This window comes from Gorilla gorilla, chromosome 21 (genome assembly GCF_029281585.2).
Source record: "Gorilla gorilla gorilla isolate KB3781 chromosome 21, NHGRI_mGorGor1-v2.1_pri, whole genome shotgun sequence".
In the NCBI taxonomy this organism is placed as follows: domain Eukaryota; kingdom Metazoa; phylum Chordata; class Mammalia; order Primates; family Hominidae; genus Gorilla; species Gorilla gorilla.
Genome location: NC_073245.2, coordinates 32,574,731 through 32,595,487, shown reverse-complemented (window position 1 = coordinate 32,595,487; position 20,757 = coordinate 32,574,731). Strand labels below are relative to the sequence as shown.

Here is a 20,757-nt window from a genome sequence, read left to right as displayed (position 1 = left end):
GAAAGGAAGCCACAGGCATCTGAATACTGGCTCTCTAGCTTGACACCTAATTTCTGCCAGGGTATGAAGAGCTCCCTTCTGAAACTGCACCTCTGGAATTTGGGTTGGTTTAAAACGAGATTGGAGCATTTGGGTGGCTTTTGTTTTTGTTTCCCAGTTCTCCTTCAGGCTGGTATTTCTTTCCTCCAAAGGACACTGTGTACTCACCACAGGGACTCCTGATTATCCTAAAACACAAATCCTGATTCATTTTTTAAAGACTCATGATTGAGGGCTCATCCTGTATTTTTGTTTTCCCCCAGCTATAGTCTACCTGAGCCAACAAAATGAGTGTATTCATTTTATTTTTAAAAGCCTCCTACAAATCTTCAGTGACTCTTTGAGTATAAAATATTCATACCTTGACTCCAAATTACAGCTGGGAGCATAACCACTCAACAAGTACTTTTAGTTCAGATTCATTTTAGATTCATACAAGCAGAAGAAGGAAACTTGGGAAACACAAAGTCTCCTTTGAAGGAAAGAAATCCTGAATGAAGAAACGGGGATATACTGCCCTCTTAAACCAACCCAAACGCCTCTGCCGCAGTCGCAGTTATTTAGGGTGGAGAAGCGGGCTCTGGCAACTAGAGAAGGTGGCCGCAGCATGGGGACACCCGAATTGAGGAGCTGTTTGGGCAATAAGCTGATTTAGAGAATTAAGGTAAGTCAATCAAATGTGACTGTGTTCCAGCTACATCGACTTTTATCAAAAGTATTCAGCACTTGTGGAAGCTATTCTGAGAGTTTAGTCACATCTACTGCAGACAGCTAGAAAGGTGATTTTACTACGAATTTGGATGCCAAAAAAATATAATCTCGATATTCAAAACCCATTTTTTGATTTCCGTGAAGTGCTACCTGGCAGGTCTGGTTGCAAATCATTTTGCAAATGCAAATCCCATTCTCAAAAGTTTCAGGAGTTTTTCTTGTTAGTATTCCTCATAATTGTTGCAATCCTGGTATAGATATTTTTAGAATAAAAAAATAAAGAAGCCTCCTGGACTTTCAGAATGGAGACATTATGCTAATTGGAGATGGGAGGTTTTATTTGACAATGGTTTGAAAGAAATTCACCAGCATTTATGAAGTCTGCTGGGCTATGAGGTCTTTGAAAGGTACAAACATAGTAAAAGGCAATTTTTTTTCTGCCAATAAGATTAGACTTTGCTAACATTTTAGCTAACCTAACTAAAGCCTTACTGGGAAAGGCCACACGTGGATGCCTTTCAGGGATCACATAACTGGAAGTCCAGAGGTAGGGAAGCTTTTGAGTTTGTTTGATACTGGGGCCCAGTAAGAACGTCAAGGCCGCTGGATTCTGTTTTTCTCGTCTTCTTTCTGTGTGGTCAGCATCATGCAGGGTTGCAAATGGATCCCAGCAGCTTTCATGATTACAAGTTTCTTCCACCACCTTCAGGAAGGGAGAGCAGAGATGACTTTTCAGAAGAGTACTGCAGCTCTTTTTCTAATACCTGCAGCCTGTGTGGCTTACATGGCATAAAGAGTTCACTCTTGAGTTTATACCTGTGGCCAGGGGATAAAGTTGAACCTATTAGTTCAAGAGTGGGCCCAAGACAATTGCCAGCACCAGAAACTCCAGGCAAAGTCTTCTTCTTTAGCAGAAATCTTCTTCCTCTTTAGGGCTGAGCTAGAAAATCCAAACCAGGACACCCATCCATTCCAGTGCCCAGAGGAAGAGCAGCAATTTGTAGCCACCAAAATCTTCATCAAGAGATCAGAATTTTAGAGTAAATCCAAGACAGCATGCTGGAGGCCCTGTTTGAACAGGCTAATATGGAATAGATGGCTCCATCTCAAGGGGCTAGAACCAGATAGACACCACGTCCAAGGCCTTATCCCAGCCGGTCCTAGAGAGTCTTAGTTCTCGTTCTTCATAAAGGACATTCACCTCACGAGAGCCACATGACCCAAAGCATAATCTCTGTGCAGTGGAACTTCAGCCAGTGGGAGGACAAAGTATTTGAGTGCAAATTAAGTTAGCCCAACACCACATCCCTTTGTGCCAATGCTGAGAGTAACCAGCAAGACAATTGTCACTCACTATTCTAGCTCTTCCACTGGCCCACTGATTTCCCACTAAAAATAACACTCTCTTATCTTGATTCTCAAGTGCTGCTATCTGGAACTGAGTTCTAGTATAAATACGCTAATGATGCTCATTCAGCAGAACCAATGAGGTTTGTCCTGGGCAGCCACAGAAAAGGCAGAGACCTCCAGCTTCTCACTCTCTCAAGCCTGGCAGGTAGCAGCACCATGAAGGGCACCAAACTGTGGGAAAGTATTTAATTTACCTAGAGATGAAAAGGAAGCTGCCAGGTCCCGAGCATCCTCTTTTCTCCGGCTCCTGGACGCCTCCCGTTCCTGCCCTCTTCTCAGTTGTCTTGCATCTGGATTACTGCAAAGTCCACCTATTTTCCTATTTCTAGTGCACCCTCGCTCTACATTCTAGATGTTTCTAGCAGGTTAATCTACCACTTTAACCGTGTGACTTCCCAGCTTTGAAAAATTCTGTTACTCGTCATTCCCTGTTAAAAAAGAAACAAGGATTTAGGGCCTGGCTTTCAAGGTCCAGCACAATATGGCCAGTCCCTGACCTCCCTGGCCATCTCTCACCCTCCCCTTATGATCTGTCCATATTCCCACTCTACTATCCAGTCACTATTTCCAGAACATGTCTACGTCTTTGCTCCATATTATTTCTCATGCATTCCCCCCAAATGGGATGTTCTTCTGTCTCTCCCATCCAAACCCAGCTTAAATGCCACTTCACTGAGCCTCCTCTCTCAAAAGCAATTTGCTTGCCTCTCATCTAGCAACCCAAATCACCATGTGTTGGGTGAATTTATAGGTGTACATGTGAGGGAGCAGATCATGTGTGCCACAGCTCATCCACAGAAGGTCCCCAATAAATATTCATCATATGAGTGGGCAAGAATTTACAATTCTAAGTCATCTCTTATTAAATTACTGCTGAGTTCACCATTTCCTGTAAAGAGAACATTGACATGTATGTCTAATAGGTATATTACTCTCTGTATTCAATTGCTGGGGCTGCCATAACAAAGTACCATAGCCTGGGAGGCTTAAACAACAGAAATGTATTTTCTTACCATTCTGGAGGCCACAAGTCTGTGATCAAAGTGTGAGCAGGGTCCTTTCTCCTGAAGCCTCTCTCCTTGGCTTGCAGATGGACATCTTACATGTTCTTCTCTCTGTGTGTGTCTGCATCCTAATATTAAATAGGCCCCATCCATTAAATGACCTCATTTAAACTTAGTTACCTCTTTGAAGATCCTATCTATCTCCAAATACAGTCACCTTCTTGGGTACTGGGGGTTAGGACTTTAACATATAAATTTTAGGTGGACACAACTAAGCACATAACAGCATATATATTACACACAAAATGTATATACACATTCACACATAAACACGTTTGCCATTTTTCCCACTAAATGTTAACAAGGTTGAATATAACAAAATAAAGAGTAAGAAATCTAGACAATATATGGAAATATGTGTAACACAATGTTCAATCTTAAAAGATGATAAAATATCTCATTTACTGTCATGGTTATTAGGTAAAATGCATAGTATAAAGCATATGAATTAAACAGTTTTATTTTAGTGTGGTAAGATTTAGTTTTGTGTATTGATTAAATGGTACTATAGCAGGACTGACATTCCACACCACTGTTCCCATGTGCCAAGATAAAAATGATTTCTTTATTTCCTATAATTGGACTCAGCTTTGAAGTTCCTCCCACTTTTTTCCCTGTAATGACTGGGGGAAGCTGCGCAAGCTGGCTTGTGGAGAGAAACAGCCTCCTCCGTGCAAGCCGCATCAGTCAGCCTCTTAGGCTATCTATTCTAAAGCCACCTTCCACTATAGCTGTTTATCCTTCTTGTGCCTCTTCAAGGTGCCTCCAGGAAATGCTTATGTCCCTTCAGGTGTTAGGGGAGGCCTGGTCCCTATGCAGAGCTCCTGTATTTGTGGCTCCCAAGTAAAGAGCATCTCCCCTCCCCTGGTCGAGACAATATCCTCTGGTGCCACTGCAGAGTGCCGGTTCTGCCTGGTTCTTTGGGGACAACTATGTGAGTTCCTTTTGCTGAAGTGTCTGTTGAGCATGGGCCTGGATCAGGACTGTTGGGGGGAGAGTCCACACACGGCTCCCTTTCACCTTGGGGGGACTGAGGATCCAACCCACAGCAGGCACGATGGCCTCATCCCTCAGGGACTACACTCACCCCCACAACGCCCATAGCAATGCCCGGCTCTCTTCCTCACCATGGAGGAGGTGAAGAAGACAACACACAGTGTCAAAACCCCGCATCCCAAACCCATGCCCGTCCTTGCCGTTGTAGAGCTGCCGTGTTGGGGGGTCGTGCTGGGGAGGGAAACAGGAGCATGTGTTCAAGTGTCTCTTGAGTCTCACAAAATACCTCCTAGATGTTTCCCCACCCTCCCTCTTCCTGAGATCGGCCCTAAGGAAGGCTAGCCTGGGCCCCAACTACTCCTCTCCTTCTTCCTCTGGCCCTCCTCTAAAAAATCAGGAAGATATTCCTACCTGCTTCTTGTTGCCTGCAGTGCTTTCACGTGGCCTCCTGTAACCTCCCCTTGCCATGGCTCATGGAAAACCTCTAGGGTCTGAGTCTGTCAATCCTCATTCTGGATACGTAAGGGAGGATTTGGGAGTTTAATTTTTTTTTTCTCGTTCCCCAAAACCTGGTTTTAGGATTATTTCTCTGCTGTGGGCTCAAGAAGGAGAAAACTAAACCTCAAAGTAGGTCAAAGGCATTTTGTTCTTAGCCTTAGACTCTCAAAGAGTGGCCCTTGGAATAGGAGATTAGCATCACCTGGGGGCTTGTAAAAAATGCTGACTCTCAGCTCTCCCCTCCTCACTCCAGACCTTCTGATTCAGAATGTGTAATAAGACCTTCGGGTGGCTCCTGGGCACTAACGCATGGATCTAGGAAAAACTCCTCAACCTGTCCCTCACGGATTCCCTTTCACTTTCACAGTGGATGGGTTGAAAGAGAATATGACTGATGAGGCGACAAAGGCACCGGTTCAATATTTTCAATAATAAAAATTTGCTCTCCTATTCATCATCAACAAATGTGTATCTCTGCAAGAACCAAACCCCTGGGAAGAACCAAACCCTTTCCATGCCCAGTAAGGTTTATGGTTTTTGAGATGAATTCTGAGACCTGTTCAGCATGCACTTCCCTATGTCCATGTTCCCCAAGCTGTGGGACAACCAAAGCCTGGCAAAGCTCCTACCCTCCACTGATCTCATGCCACCTTCACAGTCTCTGGACAACCGGATGTGTTCACTCTATTTTAAAAGGTTAAGCTTCTGAGGCTCAGTAAAATTAACCAATTCACTCAGAGTCACCCAGCTCCCAAGAGACAGAGCTGGGGCAAAGCTGGGTCATTTGAGTCTATGTCCAATGTTTTTCCCAAGCTGTTGAGAAGGAGAATGCCTAGAGTAAGCTTGTTTCTCTTTCTTTAGAAATAACCACTTTAAAAAAAAAAAAAAAGTGCTTGCCTTGAGTTAGAACAATTGGTCTTCTGTGTAACTCGGAATTTTCTGTGGCAGAATATGATTGCCCTCTAAGATATCAATTTAAAATGTTAGGATTTTCCATATAATGATGATGCTGATGACATGACAACTAGTTAAGGATCCAGTTTTACTGGAGGAAACATTAACCACCCTCAAAAGAAATACACCCTTGGCACCCTTTTCTCCTCCTGGAGTAGGCACCTGGCTGCACAGGTGAGTGCTTGGGAGTTTAAAGGCAAGGCCTGCAGCTGCCATGGATGACATCTGTTTCATGATCCTCCCTAAGGGAGCTTCTCAGGCACCACACAGCATGTGATGTAAGTCAGACCACTTCCAAATCAAGTGAAGATCCATCCAGCTACTCTACACCCTGCAATAGCCAACATACAGAGAAACCATATTGAGTGTTCTAGGTACTGATTAATATCTACAGCAGGCCCACTCTGAGTCACCATCACGTGCATTCCAGATCTAATCTCCATGATGCCTGGAGGAAGGAGAAAGTATGATCTTGTTTGAGGAAGATGAGGAAACTGAGGCCTAGGGAGGTTAAGTACCTGCCCAATGCTACTCAGCTCATAAGTGACAGAATCGGACTCAAATCAAGGTCTTGAGTCTAAAGGTCATGTTCTTTCCTACTACTATCCATCAATTTCTCTCTTCAACCAGTGAATACCATTGGTTTAGACCACCTGTTAGGCTGGATGAGAAGTCTCAGGGAGGAGCAATTACTAACAGAATCCTGAGGAAAAAGAATGCCTGGCAGGGGGCTGATAAGAGACCCTTGGGGATAGGGAAGCAGAGCTCCCCAGACATCAAAGGTAGTGACTAACAGAGAAGGTCCTGCCCACTGTGTTGACACAGTTGCAAGGAAAAGGTGGTGTTGATGAGTAAGACCAAGCTAAAGCAAAGCTGAGTTTTTTCCCAGCCCAGTCCCAGCTCCTTCTCACACAACCCTTTGAGAAACAGTGCTTTCAACATGCAGGACTGGTGTGCCTTCACCTTTTCTTGTCAAATTTTAAGTAAACTCAACCATAACCCTTCCAGATACTTGGGATGTGCTGCAGTTTTAATAAAGACAGACCTTAGAACATTGTAATGTAGAATTTCCTACCAATCTGGTGGCCAAAGGTTTCCTTCCCAGGCCAGTTGCCTTCACATTTCTTCTCACAAGAAAATGTGGTGATCCATGCAATTGCCAACTTAAAAGCAGGAAATTGGATCCCTCTGGGTTTTGGACTCCTAGGAAAGGGGGTGCTCCATAATACATTGTTTAAGTGAAGGAACCAACCTCACCACCTATCTCTCAACACCTGCACACACCACCTGTCCACCAGCTGGTGCAGCCTGCAAGCCATTCAACCTACTCTCTCTACCCTCCCAAGTCCAAGCAAGATGGAGGCCTCTACCCAGATGCCTTATGACTAGCTGCTGCTGAGCACTGGCATCCACTCAACGTCCCCAGAGAACACAGACCCCGCCACAGACATCAATGGTGGAGATGAATAGCAATTCCTCTGCAAAGACCCTTGAGAATTCATTATATGGGTTGTTCTGAACACTCCTTTAAATATGCAAATCCCTTCAGTACCGCTGTACTCGTGATGGAATAGAATATGAATCAAAGGCTCAGCTCTTTTTATGCTCAGATCATAAAGTCTAAAACATAACAGGTTTATGTGTGGTTTTTTTTTTTTCAACCAGAGGGCATAGTTAAGGCTTTACTTACTCAGTGCTGTCCGAAAGAAGCCTAGGAAAGGGGAAGTAGTATTTCAAATGTTATCTATTTTAAAAATTAAAATGATTAATGACTAGAACATAAAACTCTATTATAGAAAAAGCCATTGAGACTGATTAGAAATACAGAGAAGGTGGAATCTCCAGATAAATTCCAAAGAGTCTTGTGATGGATTTAAGGTCCCATTAGCCTCATGGGGATCAAATCAAAGGCTTTCGGTTAAAAGTAAATCTGAGACTCAGGCGTGAGAGTTCTTACAAGGACAGGAGAAATTCCACCAGTACTTTGTAGCAATGGCCCTGAAAACTGGAGGACTCTTCTCACACATGGTGGGAATTATCACAGTCCTGGTATTTTGCACAAAAGTGCTTCTGGTCAAATTATAAGTGCTTTCCTCTGTAGTCTATTTGAGCCCCCCAGGTATAGTCCCTTTTCTTGCCTCTGGTGTTCAGGGAAGAGCTAGATATCTAGCCTTTCCTTGAAGATTTTCCGTGATGGTAGTATCTTATCAGGAGTTCCTATTCACTGCAAGTGAATCACCACACCAGGAAACTCAAAGCAGGGAAATCATTTACCTTCTATTTAATAGGGAACACAGTTCACCATTACTCAATACTCTAGCTGACTCTTTCACCAATGAGCATTGGAAATGCATAGTTCTAGAAAGTTTCTGTTCAAATTGGGCATTTCCATATGCCTCCTTCAAGTAATGATAATAACAATAAAATTAAATTAAATTTTAAAGAGCCTTGGCTGGGCACAATGGCTCATGCCTATAATCCCAGCACTTTGGGATGACAAGGCGGGCAGATCACCTGAGGTCAAAAGTTCGAGACTATCCTGGCCAACATGGTGAGTGAAACTCCATCTCTACTAAAAATACAAAAATTAGGGGCCAGGTGCGATGGCTCATGCCTGTAATCCCAGCACTTTGGGAGGCCAAGGTGGGCAGATCACCTGAGGTTGGGAGTTCGAGATCAGCCTGACCAACTTGGAGAAACCCTGTCTCTACTAAAAATACAAAAAAAAATTAACCGGGCATGGTGGCACATGTCTGTAATCCCAGCTACTCAGGAGGCTGAGGCAGAAGAATCCCTTGAACCCAGGAGTTGGAGGTTGTGGTGAGCCAAGATCGCGCTATTGTACTCCAGCCTGGGCAACAAGAGCAAAACTCTGTCTCAAAAAATAATAAATAAATAAGTAAATAGATAAATAAATAAATAAATAATTAACCAGGCATTGCGGCACACCTATAATCCCAGCTACACAAGAGGCTGAGGCAGGAGAATCATTTGAACCTGAGAGCTGGAGATTGCAGTATAGCCAAGATTGTGCCACTGCACTTCAGCCTAGGCGACAGAGAAAAACTCCTCCTCAAAAAAAAAAAAAAGAAGTCTTGGGCTCAGTGAGCATCCTGAGGGAGGAAGAAGCATTCTCCATTCTGCATTCAGCTGCTGACCCTCCAGGTGACACTGACCTCACTGTTCCTAAATGTTATCCCTAAAAAATGGGGCAGAAACATTTCTGAATGCTGAGATATCTTTCCAATACCTCATTGAATAGGCCCAGCGGTCATTGGCAGAATATCACTTTTGGTGAACGCAGGTGACTCACCACCCATGACTCTGAAGATTCAACTTTGAAAAGTTGATTCTATATATATATAGATTTTAGACGGAGTCTCACTCTGTCGCCCAGGCTGGAGTGCAGTGGTGTGATCTTGGCTCACTGTAAGCTCCACCTCCCGGGTTCATGCCATTCTCCTGCCTCAGCCTCCCAAGTAGCTGGGACTACAGGCGCCCGCCCCCAAGACAGGCTAATTTTTTGTATTTTTAGTAGAGATGGGGTTTCTCAGTGTTAGCCAGGATGGTCTCGATCTCCTGACCTCGTGATCCACCCACCTTGGCCTCCCAAAGTGCTGGGATTACAGGCATGAGCCACCACACCTGGCCAAGTTGATTCTATCTTAAATGAGTTGAAGGGGACTCATGGCCTCTCCATACTTGAGAATGCAGTTTGGGAGTTCAGGAAATGTGATTAATATTATATGTCTACTGGTCTCTCCCTTCAGCCATTGTTAAAGATATTATTCACATTTAAACCTCACAACAATTAAAACACATGTATCATTATCCTTGTTTGATGACTAAAGAGCTGAAGCTCTGCATGGATGAGGCCTCTAAGCTCTTGCCATTAGGAAATGGGGACACTAAAACTTAGAGAATATCCAAGCCCCAAGTATATCCCACATGCCTACCTTCCACCTGCCACCATGTGCACCTTTGTGCTTCAGGGTAATTTCTAGCAGCAGAACTCTATCCTACCCACAAAGGACTGGAAGTACCTGGAGAATTAAGACACCTGAGCAGCCATTGTCAGTCAGTGACTGACAGGAGTTGGTGCATAAATACCTCAGCTCCCCTACCCTTGCGAGGGACAACTCTGAGGCACATGTTCTACTCCAGCTCCCAGAGGTTCCAGCAGAATTAAGCACCAGTGCCCACAGTAGTAACCTGCCTGATGGCAGGCCCCTGCCTGGCTGCCTTCCCTTTCCTCTCTCACCTCCTCACTCCCCTACCAGCATATCCTGGCCAAATAACCTGTTTGCACTCAAATGTTTGCATCAGAGTGGATTTCTGGGAGAGCCAAAACTAAGACACAGAACTTTTGAGCCCAGGTTTTATGTTTTCATTTTACCTGACACTTTCCTTTCTGTGTGGGTTTGGAGTTTTCTGGAGAAACCATCAGAGGCCTGATCTACCAGAGAGGTAGATCTCTCCTGCCAGAACTGAGCTGTCTCCACTGAGTGTGGAAACTGGAGGGGATGTTCCCACACCCATCCTCTCTATTGGGGTAGTGCTACAGCCTCCTGAGTGGTTGTCTCAGCTGGGCTCCAAAAAGGCAGCCTCTCAATTGGAGTTTAGCATGTGGTGTGTTTACAGTCAGTGGGGCCAATTGGCAGGGGTTGGGGAGACAGAAAGAAGGCAGGAGTGAGCAGAGGGAGAATCTGGTCCCCAAAGCAGCCTTGGCCAACCGTATGGTGAGCCCCAGAGCTGGTATAGTTCTCAGAGTTATCTGAGTTTGGCCGAGATGGCCAGACCCTTGTAGACTCTCATCCAACAGGACTGGATTTGGGCCACCCTAGAAAAGACCATGACCTCAAGGGAAGTGCTCTCTGCAGTTGAGTTGACCCCTGAAAGGGATGACAGCTGAAGGCAGCTTGTGGTCTGTACTCCCAGCAGCAGACCAGCAAGCCCAGTGACACCTCAGTGTCTACTGAGTAGTGATCCTGGTTTCAATCTCACTTCCCTCCACCTTACTGAGAGAGGAGCTGTTGCAAACCCATCCTGGGCTTTTCTCTCCTGCTCAGAACACTCTGTGACTCTCCATTCCCAAGAGAAAAGTCCAAACCCCCTAGCCTGAAAGCTCCTCAGACCACTTCTCTCTTGTCTCCAAGCTGTTCTCGCTGCCCTTCCCAGGAAGCTCCTGCCCTAACACCCGCTGCCCAGTTGCTCTCCTGTCTTTGTGCTGGCATTGCCCCCCCACCCCAACTCCAGGAGCCCTGTGTCACTTTCGGCTTGGCAAACTTTCTTTTCCTCCAGTGTTTGGCTTAAATATCTGCCCCTCAGGCAAGAAGCAACCCTCCCTTCCAGCCAAGGAAGAGTGAATTGCTATTATCTCAGTGGTGCACAGTCTTGCTACTGCAATAATGAATTGTGTTGTGTTCATACCTATTTCTGGTTTACTCCCAGCTGTGTGAACTCCTGGAGGACATTCATGCTGCCCTATGAGCTGCGATGTGAGCTTATGGGGCATACTAGGGATTTGGTGTTTGTCGAATGAATATTGGCTGAGCTTCTCTGGGAAACAAACAAATGTGCCTTTAAATAAGAGCTAAGGTCAACATTAGGTCACACCCCTGTCACAACTGTGGCTGCAATTAAAAAGGAGAGGGCCATCTGCTGTGGGGCTTTCAGCAAGCTTCTGCACCTGCAAGCTCTTCATCATAGACTGCTCTTGGGTGCCCAGAGCCACCTGGTATACTCTCATAGACAGCTTCACGTGCCTGGGATGTGTGAGACCCCTGCCCCCAGGAGGGCCCTTAAACCAATGATGGGTGCAGCGCTGAGCCTCACTCACACACCTGAGTCCCCTTCAGGACCAGTCTGAAGCTCCTCTCTGCTGGGCATAGCCTGAAATGGCCCACACTGGGCTTCCCTGCCTTCCCCACTCCCTTACAGAACTCTCTGGGAAGCACACTGACTTGGTAATTCTCATGCACAGGAGTCCTCTCCTCAGGCTCTGCTTCTGGGGAACTCACCTGAGACACCAATAGTAATAGACTGACTAAAGAACTATGGAATATACACACTGCACTGCAGCTAAAAAGAAAAGGTCATTCTATACATGTGAACCTGGGAAGAACTCAAGTCATACTTTTGTGTGTAAAAGTAAGTTGAAATCTGATAAGTGAGCTAAAGTACTATTTAAGGAAAAGAAAATACTGAGTAATGCTATTGGAAAGTTAAGAAGTGCATTCTCCTTCTCAACACCTACCTCTGTGCACTCCAGCGCTGGGTTCTGCACCCCCTGTCCAGTGACCAACCTGTCTTCTGTGTTTCCCAGCAATGAGCAAACCAGCTGCTGATCATGGGGACCTCTGCTCCCACTCGTCAACTAAGAAAGTCCCTTGGAAAAGGGAGCAATATTTTTTATGAACTATGTAACTATGTTGGTGAGCTTAAAGGGTATGACTTTCTTGGTTACCTGCAATGAATCCAAGTGGCATTTTTTTAGCTGATGGGTGAAACTTGACAATGGTTCCACCCCCAGAGCAGGCCGCTGGGCTGGTCTGAAGCAGCTGGTATGGAAGAGGGTGTCAGACTGGCTCTGGCAACTGAGGGTCCTTCTAAAAAGATGGATGGAGGAGGCTTCTGCCAGATTCAGGTCACCTGGAGAACATCACTTGGAAGAAAGATGGCTTTACAGATGGGAAAGGAGGGGAAGTGCAGAGACTACTAAAGGAACAGAAAAGGAAATCAGAAAGTGGAATGGTGAACAGCATGTTACTGGGGAGGGTAATGGGGAGGTTGCAAAAACATTTGGAAGCTGAGGCTTCTAGGACCAAGCGACCTCAGGAAGAGGGCAGAGAAAAAATGAAGGCAGTGTTAGCATGTAGTAAAGAGTTTAGAAAAAAATGGAAATATGTAAAAGTTGGGAGTTATTAACAGCAGTAAAAGTGAAATGCTGACTTTAACCTTCAAACAAAGGGAAAGCCATGGAATTGAAGACAAGGTCTGGCTCTTGGCTAGGGAGAGTCACAAGTGGGTAGAACATGTTTTCTAATTCTGGAGCAGTCTTTGGCCCAGAGCTCAGCACAGCTACTATATCATGTATAGAGATGAGAAATAATCTTTTCAAATGTGTGGTGTCATTTTGAGCAAATGTGTTTATTTTTTTAAGAGGGTTGTTTTAAGAACGAGTTGAGAGGACAAATTATAAAACATAGTATAATGCATCTCTCTGTGTAAAATGTTGAGAACTTTCTCAGCTGTAATGCTGAGAAGCTGCAGAGGATACAGGAGAGAAAAAAAAAAAAACATTGATTAAATGTTCTCAATATGCCAGACCCCGGGCTAAGCCATCACCATGAGCCTCCACTCATGTCATCCTTACCTAGTCTGAAGAGGTGGCTTCTGCTATTATCCCCCTTTTCCAGATGAGAAAACTGAAGCTTCCTTGCAAGGAGAGCTAATGGACCCTCAGCTCCCAGTGTATACGGTCGCTTAGGCTTTCTAGATGAGAACCCACAGTAAGGAATGCATTTTCCATCCTGATGCAGACACACACATTTATAACAGAAACAGAGGTTTTCCAAGACTCTGTTTACTATGTGAGATGCACTGAGAACTTCTATTCCATTATTTTCTTTTCCAGTACTTGTAATGAAGTAAATTGCTGTCACACACATTAATGGGTCACGAATGGACGTTTGAAAAGCTTCCGTCTAGGATTTGTTATTATCTAATTCTATCTCTTCAAAACCAGTGCTCACAGGTAAACTGGGTTTTTAAATACAAGTAACATAGAATCTGTGCTCTATTCTCCCATCCACCCATCCATCCACTCACACATCTACCCATCCATGCATTCAATAAACATTGATTATCACACAGACTTATAGCCCAGATTCCTCATTAGAGGAACGGATGCTATCTCATCAACTCTCTGCTCTCAAAATGGAAAAACTCAAATCATCAAACCAGGCAAAAAAGTCAGTAAATGGCAGATATACATCCTAAAAACATCCACTGAGAAATTATAGATGCTTCCAAAGCTAACATCTTTGTGCATCCCCCTATCTCTCCACCCCCAGAAAAAGAAACTCTTCCTTCAGACAACCAATCACAAAGACAAAGAAACATGCAAAGCATGATAAGTGAAAACAATCACCATAACGTTGCAAGATGTTGGTATTAGAGGCATCACCAGGCATAAAAAATGAAAACTGAAACCACACATGCCCAAAGTGTGTTTGCATTTCTTGCTTCTGAATTTGTTGTGAGTCCTGCTAACCATGACCACAGGCTGTTTAAAATTACACCATTTGCCTTATTTAATTTTCTTCTGAAGTCATAAATATTAATTAAGTGAAGCCACATAGAGCCTGCATTTCAATCCTTTCACTTCCTGAGGACCATAAGCAATTAAGAGCCACAGCAATTTAAGTACTAGCTGGTTCTTTAGGTCTGCCCCATGACAACCACTTTTTTTTTTTAAATTAAGTCAGATTTATTAAGTCTTAGTGGTTTCTTTTTCCTACCTAACTTCTCCTGGCCTGTGGGTGTTCCAAATTTAATTTTTCCTCTTATAAATAGGAACTATTTTCCTGCAGGGGAGGGGGCCTGGTCATTTTCTCTAAAAGACGATGCAGAAAAGCATCTGTTTTGATTAATAAGAACCAGAAATATTTATGTGCAGCATGTCAGCTAGCTGGTGGCCAAGACCGCACTTATCAGTGTTTGTTTAGAATTATTTTATGACAAAAGCAAAAGAGATTATTGTCCAATGTAAGGAAGATATAAAGTAAAATGTGGAAATCCTCTCACAATCCTCCTAAGTCCCATGCTCTAGGTGTATCATTATTAATAGTTTGATGTGTAAACTTCAATCCTTTTCCATGCAGTGACAGAATCAGGGTTTATTTTTATAAAACTTAAATCAAATTACTCATATCCTGCAACTATTTAGCTCTTCATTATAAAATCATCATACTTTTTATATTATTTCATAGAGATATCACTGCTTATAATAGCTAGACGATACTATGTAATAAAGTTGGGTTATTGTTTATTTAACTATATTTCACCAGCAAGAAGATCTTGGGTATATTGTAGATAAACTGCGCACACACACACACATTAAATACATACACATATATGCATACACACATGTACAAATGCACACTATTCCAATAACCTGGAAACTTTACCTCTGAGTATTTTCTTTTCTCCCAGGTTTCTGATAACTTCTCCATCTAACTAAAGGAATGCCTTTTGGGAAAAAAAGAAAATTATAAAATGAAAACAGGTCAAGATTTGGGTCAGAGGGCCTAGATTGTGATCAGAAGGGTTGGGTGAGCCATTAATGTCCCTCACCCCAGTTTTCCCAAAAACAAAGTGAACTCCCTTGTGTAAAAGGCTTGCATGAATCATCAAGTCTGAAGAAAATATTAGCCTCTACCCTGACTTCTCTCTAGTCTTTGAGAGCTCAGTCATTTGGAGGAGGGTAGGTAAAGGAAACTCTCGGGTAATGTACATGAAGAAAGAATTCTGTATTTCTAAATTTAATATGTTAAGAGGGAGAAAAGAATGAAAGAAACAGGTGAGTAGAGATAAAACAGTCTCTTTTCACTTTCTACTTAACTATGAGAATGGGGGTAGTGAGTGTCAGATCAGAGCTCCCACCCCAAGGGACTCTGACCCATGTTTCTCAACATTAGCATCTACTTAGCAGTTTATTTTGAAGAATTAGGAGAATGAATTTGCCAGATTTCACACTTAAACGGCACATCTAAACTCCTAAACTTTTGAAAGGTATAGACTTATTCATGTAGACTCCTCCAGAGAATATTATGTGTCACTTACATCATAATTTTTCATATAACATAGTATAATTCATTCCCAGGCAGCATCACATATTCCAACCTTCTAGACTAACAGAGGCAACCTATGGGGTGATTTAGTAGCCAGGTGTGAAAGGGACAACTGAAAAATAAGTTTGCGTGTTATATCCGGTTCCATCCAGGAATCTCAAAGCAGCTTAGTATAATTTTTCACCAGTTTTATTATCCCCAAACCACATCGCCTTAAAAGGACACATTGATTAATTCTTGGCCTAAATTTTTTAGTGTTTCTACATTAATTATTTATGTGCCTTTATAAATATGGTAGGAATTTTTTAAATTTGCCCACAGAAAGAAATATTTTCCATCTCTTTTAGCAGTTCATATGTGAAGGAAAGGAACCTTTCCAGAATGAATGCTTCATTTAAATTCCCACAAAGGGAAAAATTATCTTATCACTAATTATGAATGTATATTGCAAATTAAATAAGCATTAAGGGAATGGCCTAATTTGAAAAATTCTTCTCATCTTTGAGACACAAGTCTTAATTTCTGAGCATTTTCTGTTATATATGTTGGGAAAAAATTGAGTGGTGCACTAAGGAGAACAGTTGTATTTCTTAACAAAGGGGGTAATTGTGAAGTCTATGGGTTCAGTTTTAATTTTTCCTAATAATGTTATTTTCTCATGCATGGGTAGGCAATGCCAACTCAATGTCAGTCCAAATTTTGTGGAGGATATTTCCCATTTCCAGTTGCCATCACAAGAGACTCAGGTCTTTTCCAGGAGGACCATGAAAATCTCATTTGAAACTCAATAAGCAGGAATTTCTTCCTCACTTTCCCTTCTTTTTGATCTTTCTATTTTGTTTCTTAAATGCATATTGGGATCAAGGAAGAGGTTCAGGGGATGCTTGGGAGAGGTTGGTCCTATCCCTTTTTTCTTTTGAGTGGGAAGCCCTGCATAGCCTTCAGGGCCAGCCCAGCCCCAGAGGTGGGCAACTGGACACGATCAGTCTGTGTTCTCTGGGGCCTCTTCCTTAAGGAGAAAATTTAAAAGAGTCTTGGTGAGTGTTTGCTGATGCAGTGAGGTTGCAGCTGACACTACTCAGTCTGGCATATATATATATATATATATATATATATATATATATATATATATACACGTATACTTTTAAAATGATGTTTCCACATTGTGAGCTGATAATTGCCACAGGTCCCCTTTCCCACCCTGTCAACCAGGGAGGTCCCTGTCTCCGGAAAACACAGCATAGGAGGGGGAGTGTGGGGTGAGCTAACAATGCACCACAGGGGGCATGGGGGGTGGGCAGCTCTGCTTTGCGTGAGGACCACTACATTGCTTGGGCTGCACAGACAAGTTCTGACTTCTGTGGGCTGGGGACCATGAACTGTGGCTGTGAGAAGAGTTGGTGTGGCTCAGAGCAGCTGAGAGGGGAAGGACGTAGATGCACTAGGGAAACTGCAGAAGCTGAAAAGGAACCTGTACTTCTCATTTTATCAAGTCATATATCACCACCCAGCTAGGGACAGACTACAGGATCCATGAGAGAAACAGGTCTTTAAAGCTGTGCTATTCCACCTGTGGTCAGTGGACCAGACTGACAGCATCAGCATCCCTTGGAAGCTTGTTAGGAATGCAAAACTCAAGCCCCTCCCTGCGGAATCAGAATCTGCATTTTAACAAGATCACCAAGGGATTCCTATGCACATAAGGGTGTGAGGGGCCATCCCAGTCCTAGTTCATTCGCCCAGTCCCAGTGGGTCACTGTTGCTGTCATATGGTACCCCTCCCTGAAGCTCTCCTTTTTGCAGAGAACTCCACAATCCTTCCTCTGGAATTACTCTTGGGAGTAAAATTAACAAAGAGCTAAATAATGCAAACGCGTGCATTACAAAGCATTAGGAGCTATGTTTGACACAGGACGAGGCTCCCAAGCAGCACCCACCACGTGCAGCAGTACCTCTGGCCACCTTCATCCTTCTTTCTCCTGGAAGCTAGAAACCCCCTAGTTATCCCTTTGATAGGAAACTGATATTGTAGAGGAATTGCCAATGGCGACAGGAGAGAATTGGGCTACTGCAGGGCTGCTTGTCTACATGACAGCTGAGCCCTTGTTTTTTCTATTGATTCTGGGTCAAACCAGGCTCTTCGCCTTGGGTTTTAGTCCATCTCTGCCTGCAGCTAGACTATTTTAGAATGGTGAAATGTATAATTTTCCCTTTTGAATAGGATTTTAGCACTTGGAAATTCCAAGGTCATGATTGGAAGAAGGCTTAAAAGTAAAGAGGCTGGGACCTGTGGCAGAAAAAGGGAGAAAAGGTGGAAGTAAAAGAGGAAAACAGACTTAGTTTCTAGAAGCCCATGGCTTTGCTTATTTGTCCACCATCTGGAATATACTAAGTGCTCATTAAATATTTGCTGAATGAATCCAAAACATATAAACTCCCCATCCTTGTCATTGCTTAATATTAGAGCAAGTTATATATAGCTCTTTTTGTTGATTCAGAGCCTGTGTACCATTTGAGATGGAAACGAGAAGCAAACAACTGCTTCCTAAGCATCAGCCAGGAAACCCAGGACTTAGTGGCTTCTTTCTGATCTCCATGTCTCTCGTATGCTTCATTGTTTCATACTTGTTGAAAGTGCATTTGTTTATCCAACTAAGTAATCAGCAGGTCATAGGCCTAATGGTATCCTAAGAAAGAATGCCTGGGGTTGGATTCTCCAGGTAGTCTAAGACTGACGCCCTGTGACTCTTGTCCTTCATGAAGCTTACTGCTTGCCTGTTTGGCAGGAATAACTGAGATTTCTCCCAAGAATAACATCCAAATGTATGAAATAGCTCCCAGGGCCACAAATGCAGATGCATCTAATTTAAGCATCCCTCAAAGAGAAGTTTATTCTCACTCACGTTGGCATGTTGTTATTGCTACTAAAACTTGTCATTTTTTATTTTTATCTCTTCCAATTATTTTAATTACCTGCTATAATAGTCCCACATACCAGAAATGTGCTAAAAACACAAGAATGGTGAACAGGATGTCAAATATATACCAGAAATATTTGTCAAACCCTGGCCCAGAATGGGCAGAGCACTGGCTTTCTTCACAGACCTACACAGATGGGAGCGGAATCCGCAACTGCTCAATCCATCCACTGAGAAATCCCATAAAAGATGGACTATCCATAACTGAAACCCAACCTTCGGCACAACGATCAAATTCTACATGCATAAAGCAAGAGATCTGTGTGCCAGATCCATCTTAAAGGCACCCCACCCAGAGGAAAGAGTCTGTCTCCTTCCCCTAAACAATATGCAGAAACCACCCTGGTAAGTCAATACCTGTGGTTGACATGAATATTTCTTCTCTTCCTCTCTCAACTCAGGGAAAATCACAGTTCATCCCCTGATACCAGTAAGACAAAATAATAATGGCTTGTTTTTCAGAACTCAAACCTGTCGTCAGTTTGTATGGTGGGTTCTCTGATCTCCTTTCAAGGATGAGAACTGAATGAATATTTGCACAAGTTATTTTGCCAAAGTTTCCTTAACATCAGATCCAATATCCTTATTACATATTTCACCATAAAATAGTAAAAGAGAATGTAATAATAAAGTAGTGATATAAAATGATACCACCCATACTTCTAAAAACAAAAATTGAAGATATAATTCTACCACCCAAACATAATCAAGGTTACTAACATCGTATTTATTTAATTCGTTTTATTTTCTCATTTTAAAAATGTATGTTTCATCTTTTCCTGTGGATCTTGCGGTGGAGAGATAAATTGCACGCAGGTGCACACAGTATTAAACTTAAAATATTGCATCTTGCCTCCCCCTTTATCAGCATTTTCCTGAGCCTTTGCTGAAGGCTGCAACATGCTGAATTTTTTTATTCTCTTACATAAATACCCTCTGATAAGGTGTTCTTAGCTAATGACCTTTTCAATTGCCCTCTCCGTAAACAACTGGTCTTTTGACCATCCAAGAATTTTGAAAGCCAACATAAGTGTTTGAAGGTGTGCTCAGTGCCAAGTAGACAAATTTTGATGGTCTAATTTTTTTTTTTTTGAGATGGAGTTTTGCTCTTGTTGCCCAGGCTGGAGTGCAATGGTGCGATCTCAGCTTACTGCAACCTCCGCCTCCGGGTTCAAGCGATTCTCCTGCCTCAGCCCCCGAAGTAGCTGGGATTATAGGCATGGGCCACCACATCCTGTTAATTTCATATTTTTAATAAAGATGGGTTTTCACCATGTTGGTCAGGCTGGTCTTGAACTCCTGACCTAAGGTGATCCGCCCGCCCCGGCCTCCCAAAGTGCTGGGATTACAGGCATGAGCCACTGCGCCTGGCTGATTTTTCAGTACATTTCAGAAATAATAACTCACCCAAAGAAAGTGAAATGTTGATTATAATCTTTGACACACGATATGCCTTTTCTTCATTGAGACTTGAGATTCATCCAGAGAATGAATAAGGGGTGTTTGGACATCTGCCTTTTTACCAATTAAAAAGTTTATAAGAAAGTAAAAATGCATACTTTCCCAAGACTGTGCTGTCACTTTTCCATCCCCTCTGCCTTCATCTTGCCTACATATCTGCCTTATGTTGCCCTAAACACGTTGGGGAACTTTGAGCAAGGCCTTGCCTGGGTATTTATTCTCTGAAAGGTTTTAGGAATTGGAGTATTAATGGGACTTTTATTGTTTTTCTCCTTAGGTATTTCATGGGTTCTCACTTAAGAAAATTGAGTTCTGTTCAATGATGCCCCTTCTGCACTGGTTGGTTTCATGTGACAAAGAGACCTCTAGGGAGGACTTTTGCTAGGGGAACGCAGGATTGTTCCAGCAAGATGAAGGCCTAGGAGACCTGGATGGCCTGGGTGTTTTCTTCCCAGGGAGAGCAGAGGAGGCCCGGATTTGAACTCGAGTCTCATGACTTTGCCATTGAGGCAACATCCAAAATAAAAATAGCATGCTAACCCCAAGCACAGTCCTCAGTTATAAAGCAGCTTTATTATAGAAGCCGGCGGTGACCTAACAAAATGGGAAGGGAAGGGCTCTGTAGGTCTCGGCCCTACATGAGGGTAGACTAAAGAGGGATTGGGAGAAACATCTGCAGCCCGAGGTCCCCGCGAACTTTTTCCTGGAGAGAAACTCCGGGAGCAATCTTCAGCATTCAAGCCTGAGCCAGAACTCTGGATAACCCTTCAGAAATCGGAGCTCCGGGAAGGA

The 20,757-nt window shown here is 43.2% G+C and overlaps 1 long non-coding RNA gene across 1 annotated transcript; it reads left to right on the top strand.

The window, feature by feature from the left end:
• The first annotated feature begins 533 nt into the window (after window positions 1–533).
• LOC109024349 (uncharacterized) lies at window positions 534–20,510 on the top strand. Its single transcript, XR_002003834.3, has 3 exons — window positions 534–703; window positions 18,630–18,849; window positions 20,243–20,510. It is a non-coding gene; the product is annotated as an uncharacterized lncRNA (long non-coding RNA).
• Window positions 20,511–20,757: the final 247 nt, after the last annotated feature.